Raw genomic sequence first — 16,550 nt, forward strand, 5'->3', positions numbered from 1 at the left:
TGATATCTAATTTGTTTTTTTGGCAAGATTTGTTAAATTAGATTGCCAATAAATGCATGGTTAAATCACTAATTGAGGGGGTAAAAAATATGGCCACTAGGATGATTGCAAAGTATGACAAATATTTGGATGTCATTCATGGAGTTGTTGTGTGAGGACTATGTTAGATGACATGACTCAAAAATATTATTACTTTCAAGTATAAGAGTATCTAGTTATAATATAACCCGGTGAGTCTGAAGTCGAACCACATGGAATTTAAAATCTAGTAGGCAATTTGTTAAATAAAGAAAATTAATTGTGGGAAAATAAATTACTAGGAATCAAATTAAAATTATGTTAACGTTACGGGATCCACTCGCAGTATTCAAATTATAATTTTAATATTCTCTCATTTTTTATATTTTACTTAACGTTTAATAGTTAATTATTACATTATTTAATTATTATATCATTTAATTCTTGACTAACTATGTGTGTGGATAAATATAGAATAAAGTACCAAATGTGCCACAACATGATTGCTCACCTTTTATTCTTTTTTTAATTTTTTAATTTTTCTTTTTTTAATATTTTTTATTAATTACATCTCTTCAATAATGCATTTCAAAAAGCTCTAGTAATTCTTCTTTATGCCCGCTTCTAGTTTCAACTCCTATTTATTCTTGAAAAATGTCTACAATATAAAATTAAAATAAATTAACATATTACAAAATTAAAAATTAATTTAACATAAATATATTTGGAGAGTGTTAAAATAATTTAAAAATAATGAGCGCATTAATCGACACAATAAATGAAAAATTGATAATTTTATCCTTATTAAATGTACACTTTTTAGTGTCAATCACATCCCCCAACCAGCTTATTACTAGACCCTAGTAATTCAAGCGATAAAAATTTAGCAAAAGTTCAAACCCAAATTGAATTTTTTTTTAAATTGTGTTTATTTCTTTCATCATATTAATGACAACAATTCAAATAAAAGTATAAGTATTATTTTCAGCCTAAAGAAAATCACACTCACACAAATCAGTTAAGTAAAATCATGCAAAATTATCAATTATCATAACTACATTAATCGAGCCACTTTTAAGAATGATACGTCAAACTCCAAAACCTCACGGTTAAGAGTGACTCTCTCGTAAGAAAATAAATCCAGAATAACAGTCACTCTAAGAAGTAGTAGATTGAGAGAATAGTAAAACAATATCACACACTTTCACCAAGAATAATGCCCATAGTTTAGAAATGAAATAATCTCAAGTCCAAGGAATTCCTAGCCAAAATTATTTCTATTTTTATGCATCACCACATCTTTTGGTTCATATTACCAGCTTATATTTTAAACTATAGTTTCCTAAAATCAAAAAAGACTTTAATTAGGACATAACGTAGGCCAGGGTTATGGCTAACAAAGAAAGGGTAATAAAAAAACAAAAAAAATATATATATTTAAAAAATAGGAGGCTTTTTGGATATTAAAAAGTGCTTTTCACTTGTAATTTTTTTCTTCTTTTTTGTTTTTTGTTTTTTCTTCTTTTTATTTTTTATTTATATATACATATCTTTTTTTTTTCATAGCACTATTATCAAGAATACATAATCATCTATATTTTCAAACATAATTGGGTAGTGGAAAACATAAAACATAAGGTGATACTCCACCTTAGAGTGAGATAAAATGACAGGTTACCAAAGAATTTTTTTTTTTTACATAGGCTCAAAAGGGTTAACTATGGTTCCTTTATAATATGGTTGGCTAGAAAAGCTCAAACGAATCAAAGATGGTCTTCTATCATCTTTTAGGGCTCTAAATAATCTTTTATATCCACTAGTTCAATGGACTTTCAGATGCGGCTAAAAATATTTTTTTGAATCATTTTTAACTTCTTTTTTTTTTTACTTTGAGGAAAAATATAGAGATTTTGTATAATAAATTGTGAAGCTGTATAGGAAAACAATGTTACTCTTCAAAAATAATAAGCTCAAAAGCTCACTTTGACTTACCACGATATGTACATTCCTTCAAATGGATTAATCAGTCTCACTCATCAAATTTCTCAATTTACATTTTAACATGCAAAGCGAAAAAAAATATAGTGTAACATAACTCATGGCCAAAGATAATACAAATATCAAAGTTTGGAAGTCATCATATTATCCAATGTTAAAAGATTACATCGAAAAAGAATTTTTTTTGTTGAAGTTAAAGAAAACACTAAAAAAAATAAATTAGCAAAGAAGTTGGGACTGATTGCAGAAACTTAAAGGAAATGATTAAAAAAAGAAGTTAGAATTTTTTTTTGTTTTTTTAAGACTCAAAACTTTAAAATTAAGAAGACGCGTTTCTAGAGACACTATATTCTTTATTCTGTCATCTTCGACTTAAATTTTATCCAAAGTTTGTCTTTACAACAAAAATTATTACAAACATCACCAAGATTGAGATATTCAACAATTGTCAACTATTCCCTCCCCCCAATCTAAAGGAGATATTGTCCTCAATGTCTTAGAAGAAAGAAGTAGAGTTTAGAAAACATCACCTGCCCACTGTTGAAAAATATTTACAAATGAAGAGTTAAATCTAATTTATACTTTTTACGAGAGTTACTGTCATTGTCATTAGTTGCCCAATCCAACGCCAAAATCATGGGATCTGACTCTGGTTTATAAGATTACAAAAGATCAAGTAACTCGTTAGCAATAGGAGCATAAATAAAGAGTTCTTTTTGCTAATGGTGAAATGAAATAATTTTAATTGCATGATTAAGAAATGTTATTAAGCCATTATAAAAGTTATTAACATTTAACAAACTGATGAGTTTTTTTAATAGATTTTTAAATGGGCCCAAGAAGCAAATGTAATTAGCGCCTCTAAAGTTGCAAGATCTTCTAACAAGAAAATAAAAGCGTTAGCATGATTTAACATTTTAGATATTCTTTCTTACATACTTGAGACAACTAACTTTTCTCCAGTTTGTGGGTTTGGTAAACATCTTAAAGGTGTTAAAGCTTTTAGAATAATGCCTAGCATTTGGCTTTCTCGAACAAAACCAGCTTCAAAGACAAGTTTTGGTAACCCTCAGTCACCTCCTCTATATACAAGATATAGTTTTATCTCTTCTACAGTATCACCAAGATCCATGGCTGCCTGAACGAACTCTTTATACTTTCTATAGCGAAATCCAGAAAGCACACAAATATTTTTAAGGTATGTTTGAAGTTGCTGCCATTAGAATAATTCTAAAAAATAATAATTTGTGAGTGCTTGAAAATGAGCTCATATTTAAGGATCTTGGTAGCAGACATAATGATACACATTTGTAAATAGGGTGGTGTGTTTGTCAAATGACAGGTGAAGCATTTGACTCAATAATTCAAAAGTAAACATAAAAAGCAAACAGTGATTAGACATAAAATCACACAAAAATAATAATAAGCAAAAGATAAAATAACAGTAAAATAAAATCATTTTTACTAGTAGTTGTGATTGTGGCTCACATCTTCCTCTGATTTTACGTCCAGTAATGACTTGAACGCCCTCTATGGGTCGAGGATAGAGTTCCCATCCAGTTTTCTTATAAACTAGTAAACAAGGTCTTTCCAGTCAGATTCCCAAGACTAAATTGTGCACTTTCCGTTTGGAACAGCTTCCATAAATTATAAATTGCACGTTGAACAAATCCGTTCGGATGCATCTCAAGAGATCGTAAGATATCATCTAACGATTCTTTACTCATGTCATCCTTAACGAACTTGATTTTATCTTCACGATTTACGGAAATCATTCTTAAAGTTTTACAACATGATTTATTGTAAGCAAGTATTACACAATTAAGATATTTAGAGCCAAGGCGCTTAACTCTTCTTTTTTAGTGAATGTGCTTTTACCAAAACCATGCATGTAGGAAACAAATGGATCATAAAACTCACCTACAATCGGACCTTTACTTCAAATAACCAACGAATGTCAACAGAAATCTCATTGATCATTAACAAATGCAGTCGTTCACAACAAGCTTTATAAATCTTCTTAAGAGCATTTTAAGGGAGAGAAGGAAAACATTGATGCAATTTATGTTTTATTTCTTTCATGCTTGAATTTGGTGTTTCAATTATTGTGGAAAACTGAAAATACCAACTTAAAAAGTCACAAAGTACTGTTATCCGTCATTTATACGGGAAAGTAAATCAATACAAATAAAAAGCAAAGAAGAACAACAAAATAAAAACACACAATGAATATAAACAATCATGTAACTCACCTTCGTCATTTTATCAAATTTACCTAAAGTTTTAATTAGAGTTCATAAATACATTTCTTTATTTCTCTGAGTTGTATTTCTAGATCTTTAATGTGAGATACTAGCTCTGGTGATTGTAAATCCCAAATAGGATGTGATTTAAAAATTCAAAGCAAACTTCCTAAGTGAAATTTTACACGTAAAAGTTCTCTAAGATATTCAAAGAGGATTCTTCTCATGGAGGTACACATAACAAATATAAAAAACGGTGAAATAAAACACAATCGTCAAATAAACACAATTAAAAACAATGCAATGCACTCCATTCAAGAAATAAAAAGGAAAAAAAATCAACAAACAGTAAAATAACAATAAACAAAAATGACAAAAAAAATGAAAATAAAAGGCTTAATTAAGATTTGGTGGGTCACTCAAATTGATTTCGGTGTCTGCTTCACGTGGTTGATATTTCAGATATGCTTTCAATCTTTGACCATTAACTTTAAATGTAACATCATCATTTGGATTCTCAATTTCTATGGCTATATATGCATACACATTTTTTACAACAAATGAACCATTCCACTTTAACTTAAACTTTTCTGGAAACAAATGAAAACGAGAATTATAAAGTAACACTTTTTGACCAATCTCAAATGTTTTCCGAAAAATTATTTTATCATGAAAAACTTGTCTTAATAATTATGGAATTCTCATATGTATCATTTCTTAATTCCTCAAGTTCATTTAATTGCAATTTACACACATTACCAACATCATCAAGATTTGAATTAAAAGCTTTAATGACCCAAAATGATTTATGTTCAAGTTCAACCGGTAAGTGGCAAAGTTTACTATAAACAAGCCGATAGGGTAACATTCCTAAAGATGTTTTAAAAGCGGAACGATATGCCAAAAGTGTATCAATTAGTCAAAGAGACCAATTTTTATGGTTTAGATTACTTGTCTTTTCTAAAATTTGTTTTATCTCTTTATTTACTAATTCAACTTGACCAATTGTTTGAGGGTGATAAGGGGTAGCAACTTTATGTATAATTCCATATTCTTCGTTAAGGGCTCAAATGACTTATTACAAAAATGTTTACCTCAATCACTGATAATGACTCAAGGTATTCCAAATCTGCTCAAAAGATTTTTTTTTTAAAAAAAAAGCAGTTCAGAGTCTTGTGATCGTTGTGCCGACAAGGAATTGCCTCAATCTATTTTGAAACATAATCAACAGCAACCAAAATATATGCAAATCTAAATGATGATGGAAAAGGGTCCATAAAATCAATTCCCCAACAATCAAATATTTCAATGACAAGGATGGGGCGTTCTGCTTTGAAATAGACCATATCATTTGGCATTTCTTACATACTTTGCAGAATGCATATAAATCTTTAAATAAAGTTGGCCAATAAAATCCACATTGCAATATTTTTACAGCTGTCTTTTTTAAAGAAAAGTGACAATCGCATGCTTCAGAATGACAAAATTGAATGACCTTACTTACCTAGTCATCTGGCATACATCTTTGAAAAATTTGATCAGAACAATACTTGAACGTGTATGGATCATCCCAGTAAATGCTTTTCACTTCTGTTCAGAATTTTTTCTTGTCTTGGAACTCCAGTCACATGGCATTTCACATGTTACAAGATAATTAACAATATTAGCATACCAAGGCATTTTGTTTATAGAGAACAAAAATTCATCAGGGAAAGAATCATTGATGAGTGTTGTTTCAATTGAAGACTCATTTGTAAGTCCTGAAAGATGATCTGCAACAACATTTTCGATGCCTTTTTTGTCCTTAATTGTCAAATTAAATTCTTGGAGTAGTAAAATCCATTGTATCAACCTTGTTAGCATCTTGTTTAGACATTAAATATCTAACAACTGTATTATCAGAATAAACAACAGTAGACAAATCAATTAAATGCGAACAAAATTTATCTAGTGCAAATATTATAGCAAGTAGTTCTTTTTCAGTTGTGGTGTAATTCATTTGCACATTATTTAAAGTTCTATTTGTGTAATAGATCACAAAAGGCTTACCTTCCTTTCTTTATCCTAGAACAGCGCCAACGATATAATCACTAGTATAACACATTAGCTCAAAAGGCAAAGACCAATCAGGGGGCTGCATTATTGGGGCTGATGTTAAAAGACTAGTTATCTTTTCAAAAGCTTATTGATAATTTTTAGTCTATTTAAAATGTGTATCTTTTATTAGGAGGTTACAAAGTGGTCTAAATTGTTGAGTGTTAGAAAATGTATATTTATAAAGGAGAAAATCGTCATTTTACACTACAAGTTTTACTAACACCGTTACTTTTATGAATTTAACCTTCTTTTGATTTAATTCCGTGTGTTTTATTTTAATTAAGTATTTTATGTATTTTAGGGGCATCATAGTCATTTCACAATAAACGAGAGATTAGATGGCAAAACGGACATCACTTTTCAACTCAGGACGGTCGAAAACTTTAGGAGGAGCATAAAAGGAAAAATGACACTGTTCACATGTACGGTACTATTCACATGTATGGTACCGTATACGTTACTGTTCACATAGACGGATGATGACATGGCATTGACCGATGATGTGGCATTGACTGATGAGGTGTCACAATCCTGTTGGGCTAAAATTCTTATGTACTGTTGATGGTGACGTGGCAGCATATCAGTGGATGAAAAATCTCACGTACGGTACATGTATCACACAGGATTATTTTCAACCAAACCGTGTTACTGTTCATCCGCGTGGTCAAACCGCGTACTGTTGACTGATGACGTGGCGCAATCCTGAGCGTCCAAACTGTTTTTAATCCGATGGCCATGATTTACTCCATGTATCTATAAAAAGGGGGCCTCTCCCCCCTAATTTGATACCTCTGAATCCATTTTTGGACTCTGTTTTCTGTAATTCTCTCTCCATCTTGTATTTTCTTCGTATTTTAATAAATTCCCATTTTGCCCCTAGTTCAATTATGAGTGGCTAATTTTCTTTCAAGCTTGGGTTGAAGGTGAAGTCTCAACATGTGTCATGGGCTTTATTTGGTAAATTTATTTTCTCTTCCTCTCTATTTTTTGTGGATGTTTTGACTCCTCGTCGACAAATAATACTAATCTTGTCTAGTACCGCCTTGGTTTCATCGGCCCTCTAGTACAAGGTTATTATTATTTGGCACGATAAGCCCTTAGCACCATATTGATTAGAGCGTGGTTCATGAGGTGTGGATTCCCCCCTTATGATTTAATTGGTATTAATAAGGAATATTTAGCCCATGATGCATGTTGATACGGATCCAGATACCCAAGTACGTCATTTCAATAGATTTCTCTTCAATTTATTCTCGCCATTGCAAGTCCAATTTTAGAATTTATTATCGCCATTTCAATTCTAATTTTATGATAATTTAAATCACTTCCACCACAATTCCAACCACCCATTTACAAAATTAATTCTATATATAATTAAAATCCACCTCCTCGTGGGATCGACACTCGTCACCATTAGTCTATACTACAATAGATTTGTGCGCTTGCGAGTACATTAAAATTTGCACAAGTTTTTGGCGCCGTTGCCGGGGAGGTAAGTAATTTTAATTCATAGAATTAATTTTTGTGAATAATTTCTTTTATTTGTTTTCTTGTATTTTTTTTATTATTAAAAAAAAGAAAAAAAAAGAAAAAAAGTGAATCTACATTTAAAGGTTAGTATTTCTTTCCTTTTTCTCTTCTTTAAAATTCTGTAATTTAATTTTCAATTTATTTTTCTTTGTAATTTTTTTTGTTTATTTTATTAATTTAATTTTTAGTTAATTTATTTCACGTATTTGTTTTTGTGTATTTTTATAAAAAGGTTTTAATAGAGCAATAAGGTTAGTATCGTAATTTCTCCCTCTTATTTATTTTTATTTGTTTTGTTCCCATCTTTATTTTTATTTTATTTGTTTTGCATGCATGGTCGTAGGTCATTATTACCTAGTCTTGAACCTATAGACCTTGAACTAAAAAAAACACTTCGCACACACAAACAAATTAAAAATAAAATGGATTTGCAACCACAGGAGAGGTCATTTAAGGACTACTTCAGTCCTTTAGCTAATTTGAGCACATCATGCATAAGATACCCAAATGTAGCTGCTAGGAGGTTTGAACTAAAACCTAGTATGCTAAATTGTCTCCCCACATTTTATGGCCTAGAAAATGAGGACCCATATAATCATCTGAATGATTTTCATGCTATTTGTCAAACTTTTAAATACGAGAATTTTTCAGACGATGATGTTAAACTTAGATTATTCCCATTTTCTTTAAAGGATAGAGCTCGTTCATGGTTAAATACTTTACCTGCTAATAGCATCACATCATGGGAACAAATGGTAACTAAATTTTTGAATAAATATTTCCCAGTGCATAAAACCAATGCTATTCGCAGGGAAATCTCGGAGTTTACCCAGAGAGAGGACGAGCAATTTTTGAAAACATGGGAGCGATTCAATGGGCTACTCTTGAAGTGTCCACATCATGGGTACGAGAAATGGCACCAATATCAATACTTTTTGGAGTGATTACTACCGAATGTGCAAGAATGGCTAATGGCAACAAGTGGAGGAGAGCTAATGTCAAAAAGTGCATCAGAAACTTGGGAATTCTTCCAGCGACAAGCAGATAATTCCCAACAACGGAGTCGATCACTCAGGACTACTAGAAGAATTAAAGGAGTGAATGAGGTTCAAATTGGCGAATCAACTTCAGGAATCAAAGAAGTCAAGGAGATGGTTGAAGCTCTTGCTCGACAAATAGCATCGTTATCGACTGCTAAATCAACAAAATCACATGACCATGACTCATACTCATATCAAGCCAATGCCATAGGTGTAATAAGAAAACCATCGAATTACAACCCATACTCCAACACATATAATCCTGGATGGAGAGACCACCCCAATTTTTCATGGTCTTAAGGATTCCAACAGAATGGACCAGCAGCTCCAGCTCCACTAATGCAACCAATTCCGCAAATTCCTCAAGCCTCTCAGCTCCCATTTAGACCATACAATCAGAACCAGAACTACTCTCAACCTAGACCATGGGAGGATTCATTCCAGAATCTCAAGAATCTTACTCACTCTACGATTGAGCAACAGAACCGCACCATTGATGGACTACGAAATGAATTGAGAGCGGGCTTCAACTCACAAGCCCAATCAGTTTCAAGCCTCGAGAAGATAGTAGGACAACTTGCTTCTTCAGTTCAGACCTTGGCAATGACTGTTGAGAAAGGTAAGTTTCCAAGTCAACCAGTGCCTAACCCTAAAGGAGTGCATGAAGCAAGTACCAGTTCACCACAGCAGCATGGAGAAGTCAAAGCAGTAATGACCTTGCGAAAAGGAAAAGAAGTCGACAACAAAGTGGAGATGCCGGTGACAAAAGAAAATTAAATTGTACCTGTGAATGTTGAGGAATCATCACCGGAGGAGAAAGAAGAAACCAACCCACGAGAATACGTTCCCAAAGCTCCATTCCCCCAGAGGTTAGCTAAAGACAAGAAGGGAAAATCCACAGGTGAGATTCTTGAAATCTTCAAACAGGTAAGTGTTAACATCCCTTTACTTGATGCTATTAAACAAGTTTCATCTTATGCCAAGTTTCTTAAAGACCTTTGTACTAAAAAGAGAAATATGCATGTTCAAAAGAAGGCATTTTTAACAGAAAACGTTAGTTCTATACTCCAACATAAAATTCCTTTAAAATGCAAAGACCCAGGCTCCCCCACTATCTCATGTAGTATAGGAAACCACACAATTGAGAATGCTTTGTTGGATTTATGAGCTAATGTAAATCTTTTGCCTTACTCTGTATTCGTGAAACTTGGACTTGGAGAATTACACCAAACTCCAGTGGTGTTACAACTTGCAGATTGGTCCATAAAAATACCTCGTGGTATTGTGGAGGACGTGCTTATCCAGGTAGACAAGTTTTATTTTCCTATTGATTTCATTGTAATTGACACTCAACCAATACAGGACTCGAGGAAGCACATCCCCATTATTCTAGGCCGACCTTTCTTGGCAACTGCGGATGCTCACATTCAATACAGGACCGAAAATATGCAGTTGTCCTTCAGCAACATGACTATGGAGCTGAACATCTTCAACATTGCCAAACAACCTCATAGTGCAGATGATGAAATTGTTGATGTGGATTTAATTGAAGCATTAGTTGATGATACTTTTGTTTCAAACCTTAGTGATGATCCTTTACAAACATGTTTAACTCACTTTGGTTTTGATTTTGATATTGACAGATCGGTTGATGAGGTCAACGCCCTGCTTGACTCAGCACCATCTATGGACACTAATAAATGGAAGTCAAGAGTTGAGCAACTAGCACCATCAGAGAAGAAACTCATCCCATCATCAGAATCACCACCGAAACTCGAGCTCAAACCATTACCCAACACTCTGGAATATGCATTTTTGGGAGAAGAAAGTACTCTGCCGGTAATCATCTCATCATCCCTAAATGACGAACAAAAAGGCAAGTTGTTGGATGTTTTGAAAGAGCACAAAAGAGCATTAGGATGGACCATAGCAGACATAAAAGGTATAAATCCAGTAGACTGCATGCATTACATTCACCTTAATGAAAATGCTAAAACTACTAGGGAGATGCAACGTCGGTTAAATCCTAACATGAAAGAAGTTGTTAGAACAGAAATCCTTAAGTTATTAGACGCATGTATCATTTACCCCATTTCTGATAGTTCATGGGTCAGTCCTGTGCAAGTTGTCCCCAAAAAGTCAGTAGTCACTGTAGTTACCAATGCCAATAATGAATTGATACCCACTAGAGTAACTACAGGATGGTGTGTATGCATTGATTATAGAAAGTTGAATTCTGTCACACGTAAAGACCATTTTCCTTTACCATTTATCGATCAAATGCTTGATAGATTAGCAAGCCATGAATTTTATTGCTTTCTAGATGACTACTCAGGATACAATCAGATCCCCATAGCACCAAAAGATCAAGAGAAAACTACTTTCACTTGCCCTTTTGGCACATTTGCATATAGGAGAATGCCATTTGGATTATGTAATGCATCTGCTACATTTCAACGATGCATGTTGAGCATTTTTTTTGATATGGTTGAACGATTCCTTGAAGTCTTTATGGATGATTTTTCTGTCTTTGGTGACTCGTTTGATTAATGCTTACATCATCTAACACTAGTTCTGCAGAGATGTATCGAGAAGAACTTAGTCTTAAATTGGGAGAAATGCTATTTTATGGTAAAACAAGGTATTGTTCTCGGTCACATCATTTCGAGTAAAGGTATTGAGGTTGACAAAGCCAAGGTGGATCTCATTTCTAATCTTCTTTCACCCAAAACAGTCAGAGAAGTAAGATCTTTCCTTGAGCATGGTGGTTTTTATAGACGTTTCATTAAAGATTTTAGCAAAGTTTCTAGACCCTTATGCAATCTACTTGCTAAGGATGTACATTTTGTCTTTGATGATTCATGTCTTGTTGCGTTTGAAAAATTAAAGTATTTGTTGACATCATTCAGCCCCCAAACTAGAACTTACCATTTGAGTTCATGTGTGATGCATCTGATTATGCAGTAGGAGCAGTATTAGGACAAAGAGTTGATCGAATTCCCCACGTTATTTACTATGCTAGTATGACATTGAATGATGCACAGTTGAACTATTCAACTACTGAAAAAGAAATGCTAGCAGTAGTGTTTGCATTAGAAAAATTTCGATCTTATCTCATTAGTTGTAAAATAATTATATTCATAGATCATGCTGCTCTTAAATATCTTCTCACAAAGAAAGATGTAAAAGCTAGACTAATTCGTTGGGTGTTACTTTTGTAGGAATTTGACTTGGAATTTAAAGATAAAAAAAGGATAGAAAATGTTGTGGCGGACCACCTCTCTCGTCTCCATTTTGACACAATTACAGAGCCATTACCATTAAATGAGTCATTTCCAGATGAACAATTAATGAATGTGGAAGTATTACCTTGGTATGCTGATATAGTTAATTATCTTGTTACAGGTAAACTTCCAGAGCATTGGACCAAGCAAGATAAGGCTAAATTCTTTGCAGAAATAAAGAATTTCTTTTGGGATGACCCTTATTTGTTCAAGTATTATGCAGACCAAATTGTTAGACGATGTGTCCCAGAAAATGAAATTCAGAATATTCTTTCATTCTGCCATGAACTAGCTTGTGGAGGCCATTTCAGTGCTAAGAAAACAGCAACTAAAGTTTTACAATGTGGTTTCTATTGGCCAACTATATTTCGAGACGCTTACACTTTTTGTTCTTCATGTGATAGGTGTCAACGAATGGTGAGCATTACACGAAGGAGCATGATGCCACTAAATCCAATTTTAGTGGTTGAGATTTTTGACGTATGGGGTATCGACTTCATGGGACCCTTTCCCCCTTTTTTTGGCCATCAATACATATTGGTTGCTGTTGACTACGTATCGAAATGGGTAGAAGCAATTCCATGTAGGACCAATGATCACAAAGTGGTGATAGCATTTTTGAAAAGCAACATTGTTTCACGCTTTGGATTCCCTCGAGCAATAATCAGTGATGGTGGTGCCCACTTTTGTAACAAAGCATTCAAAACTCTTTTGACAAAGTATTCAATCACACACAAAGTGGCAACCCCATATCATCCGCAAACTAGTGGCCAAGTTGAGATATCCAATCGAGAAATAAAGCATATATTAGAAAAAACGGTGAGGCCAGACAGGAAAGATTGGTCATTAAGACTTGATGATGCATTATGGGCATATAGAACGGCTTTCAAGACCCCGATTGGGATGTCACCCTACAGACTAGTGTATGGAAAAGCTTTCCACCTACCTGTGGAACTCAAGCATCGTGCATATTGGGCCATCAAGAAATTCAATTTTGACATGCAGCAAGCCAGCTCAGAAAGAATATTACAGCTGGCAGAACTTGAAGAAATTCGCAATGATGCATACGAAAATGCCAAGATTTACAAGCAACGAATGAAAGTCTTCCATGATAAGCAAATTATGAGAAAATCGTTCACTCCAGGTCAGAAAGTGCTTTTATTCAATTCTCGCTTACACCTATTCCCAGGTAAGTTACACTCTCGTTGGCCTGGTCCCTTTATTGTTCATATTATTTTTTCACATGGGGCAATTGAAATTAAGGACCCAAAGAACGGTGTCACGTTTAAAGTTAATGGTCAAAGATTAAAGCCATATCTAGAGTACCAACCACATGACGAAGACGCCGAAATAAATTTGAGTGACCCACCAAATTTGAATTGATTTTTTTTTTCTTTTCGTTGATTTGATTTTTCTTTCTTTCTTTTTATTATTATTCTTTTGCTAATTGAAATTGTTTTTGCATAAGTGTGTTTATTTTACCATTAAGTTTTCTCTTATCATTTTTAATCATGAGTCTCATACTTAGACTGTTCCTCCTGAACATTCTTAAACCACTTCAACGTGTCAAAACTCATCTCAAAAGACAGATTCAATTTTGTAAAACATAACGCATTTGGGCTCTACAACCACCAGAGTTAGTAGCCTATGTTGAGGGTTTAGAACGCCAACTCAGAGACATTGAGAGAAGTGTTTACGACATCCAGTTGGAGCTTGAGGTAAATTCAATAAGAGGACGATTTTAATTGTGTGTTTAAATTTATTTTTCTATTTGTGTGCTTTAGTTTGTTACCCCGGTGAAGTGGCGGATAACGATACTCCGTGACAATCAAGTCGGTTACTTCAGTTTCCCATAATAACTGATATTCTGAGGTGAATGTATGGACAGAAACGAGATTCTAGCGAAGCTTCACAAGCGATTCCTTTCATTTCCTCAGAATGCCCTCCTTACGATCTATAAAGCTCGGTCCGAACGCATACGATTACTCATGAGAAATAACATACCTGTTGACATCAGTTGGTTAATCGAGGCTAAAGTACGATCGGCAGGTGAGTTACCTCCAAAATTTATTGCATACATGCCTGGTTGTGGTAAAGGAAATTATGCAAGAAAACGACGAGCTCGAAGAATTTCTGTTGCTTGTCATAAGTGTGCCAGAATGAGTTGCAATAAAAACCCATGTTCTTTAGGAATGATGTCTGATAACAGGAAAGATAAGATTCAATTCATTAAGGATGGCTTGAATAAGGATCCATTGGATGATATCCTTTTGTCTCTTGAAATGCATCCCAGTGGATATGTGCAAGGAGCGATTCTCCAGTTATGGCCATTATTCCAGAAAGAGCATGCACGATATAGTCTCGGGAATCTGACTATAAACGACTCTGTTTACCAGTTTATAAGAAAACTGGATAGGAAGCCTATCCTCGACCCATAGAGGGCGTTCAAGCCGTTTCTGGACGTAAAACCAGAGGAAGATGTGAGCCACAGTCGCAACCACCTGTAAATATCCTTTTACTTTATTGTTATTTTATTTCACTATTGTCTTATTGTTTGCATTATTGTCTTTAATAATTTTTTACTGTTTACTTTTTCCTTTTTACTGTTTTCTTTTTGACTTGCGAGCCACGTGCTTTACGCGTTATTTGACACTGACATATTACTTTTTCCTTTTTACTAATTTTTTGTTGTAGAAACTAATTGTTACTAACTTTTTGTGTTGAAGATGGCTGAATATGGAGTGTAGTGACTTTAGAAACGCATCTTCATCGTTAAAAAAAAAAAATTCGGACATTTTCTTTTTCTTTATTATGTTTTTATGTTTATTTTTCTTCTTTTTTTTAATTTCTCCTCTATAATTATACATTTTCCAACTTGTGAGTCGAAGGTGGCTGAATATAGAGTGTAGTGCCTCTAGAAACGCATCTTCTTAAAAAAAAAAACAAAACAAAACCATTTTCGTTTTCTATCATTTTACGTGTAACTTTTCTAATTAATTTTTCTGCATCATTTTCACATTTCTGCATGCATATTTTCCTTTCATGTTTAGAATAGGTTGGGGGGGTAGAATGTTGTTTAAAAAAAAATTTTGTGTGATTTGTTTTAATATTGGATGACATGATTAATTTCAAATTTTAGTATTTGTATTATCTTTGGTCTTAAGTGATGTTACGCTCTGTTTGCTACTTTACATGTTGATGTCGGAGACAAATATGAGTTGCTTGAAGGAATGAACATGTCATAAATAAGTACCAAGTGAGTTTTTGAGCCTATCATTTTTCTTGGAGAGTAACCCTTTTGCCATTCTTTATACAGCTTAACAGTTTATTATTGTATACACGATCTCTAGATTTCTTTTGAGTTAATCCTTAAAAAAATGGTAAAATTTAAAAAAAAATGTGTTGCTACATTGGGAGGCCCATCTAACTAGTAGATATGGATGATTATTTAGAGCCCTAAAAGACGATGGAAAGGCCATCTTTGATCCGTTTGAGTCTTTCTAGCCATCCCTTTTATTAAATATCCATAGTTACCCTTTTTGAGCCTTAAAAAAAAAAAAAAACATTTCTTTGTCAAACTTATCATCTTGACCCACTCCAATTTGGAGTATTACCCAATGTCTTATAAGTTCCATCACCTATTTATGTTTGAGAAAAATGTAAATAATTATTTTATTTAGTGACGATGTGCCAAGCAAAAGCAAAAAAAAAAAAAGAAAAAAAAATAATAATAACAATAATATGTGAAATCCACCTTACACCTTTAAAAAAAAAAATCTCTGCATTTTTCTCAAACATACACTTTGTTTTCCTTATTTTCCTTCTTTGTTAACTATGTCCCTAGCCTATGTTTCGTCCTAATAAAAGTCCTTCTTGATTTTAGGGAACTATAATCTGAAGTAGAAGCTAGTTACATGGGCTAAAAAGATGTAGTGATGCATGAAATAAAAATAAATAAATAAATTGGGTTGACTAGCATTTTTATTTGATTGGAGATCGTATTATTTCTAAGCTGAGGGCATATTTCTTTCATTTTGGTGAGAGCATGTGAGATCACTTCTTTATTATTTTCTCTCAATTACCATTCATTGGAGTGACTATTTTTATTGGGTTTAACTTTTTTTTGTGAGAGTGTCACTATTTCCAGTGAGATTTTGGGGTTTGACATGTCATTCTTGAAAGTAGCTATAATAAAGTCTACTTGGCTGATTCATGTGGATGGTTGATATGGGTGTGATGTTACTTTAGACTGGAGATAATGCTTATACTTTTATTTGATTGCTATCATTAATCTGATTGAATAAACACGAGTGTTTCTAAATAAAATAAAATAAAATAAA

The sequence above is a fragment of the Citrus clementina genome, unplaced genomic scaffold (genome assembly GCF_000493195.1).
Source record: "Citrus clementina cultivar Clemenules unplaced genomic scaffold, Citrus_clementina_v1.0 scaffold_1, whole genome shotgun sequence".
Classification (NCBI taxonomy): Eukaryota; Viridiplantae; Streptophyta; class Magnoliopsida; order Sapindales; family Rutaceae; genus Citrus; species Citrus x clementina.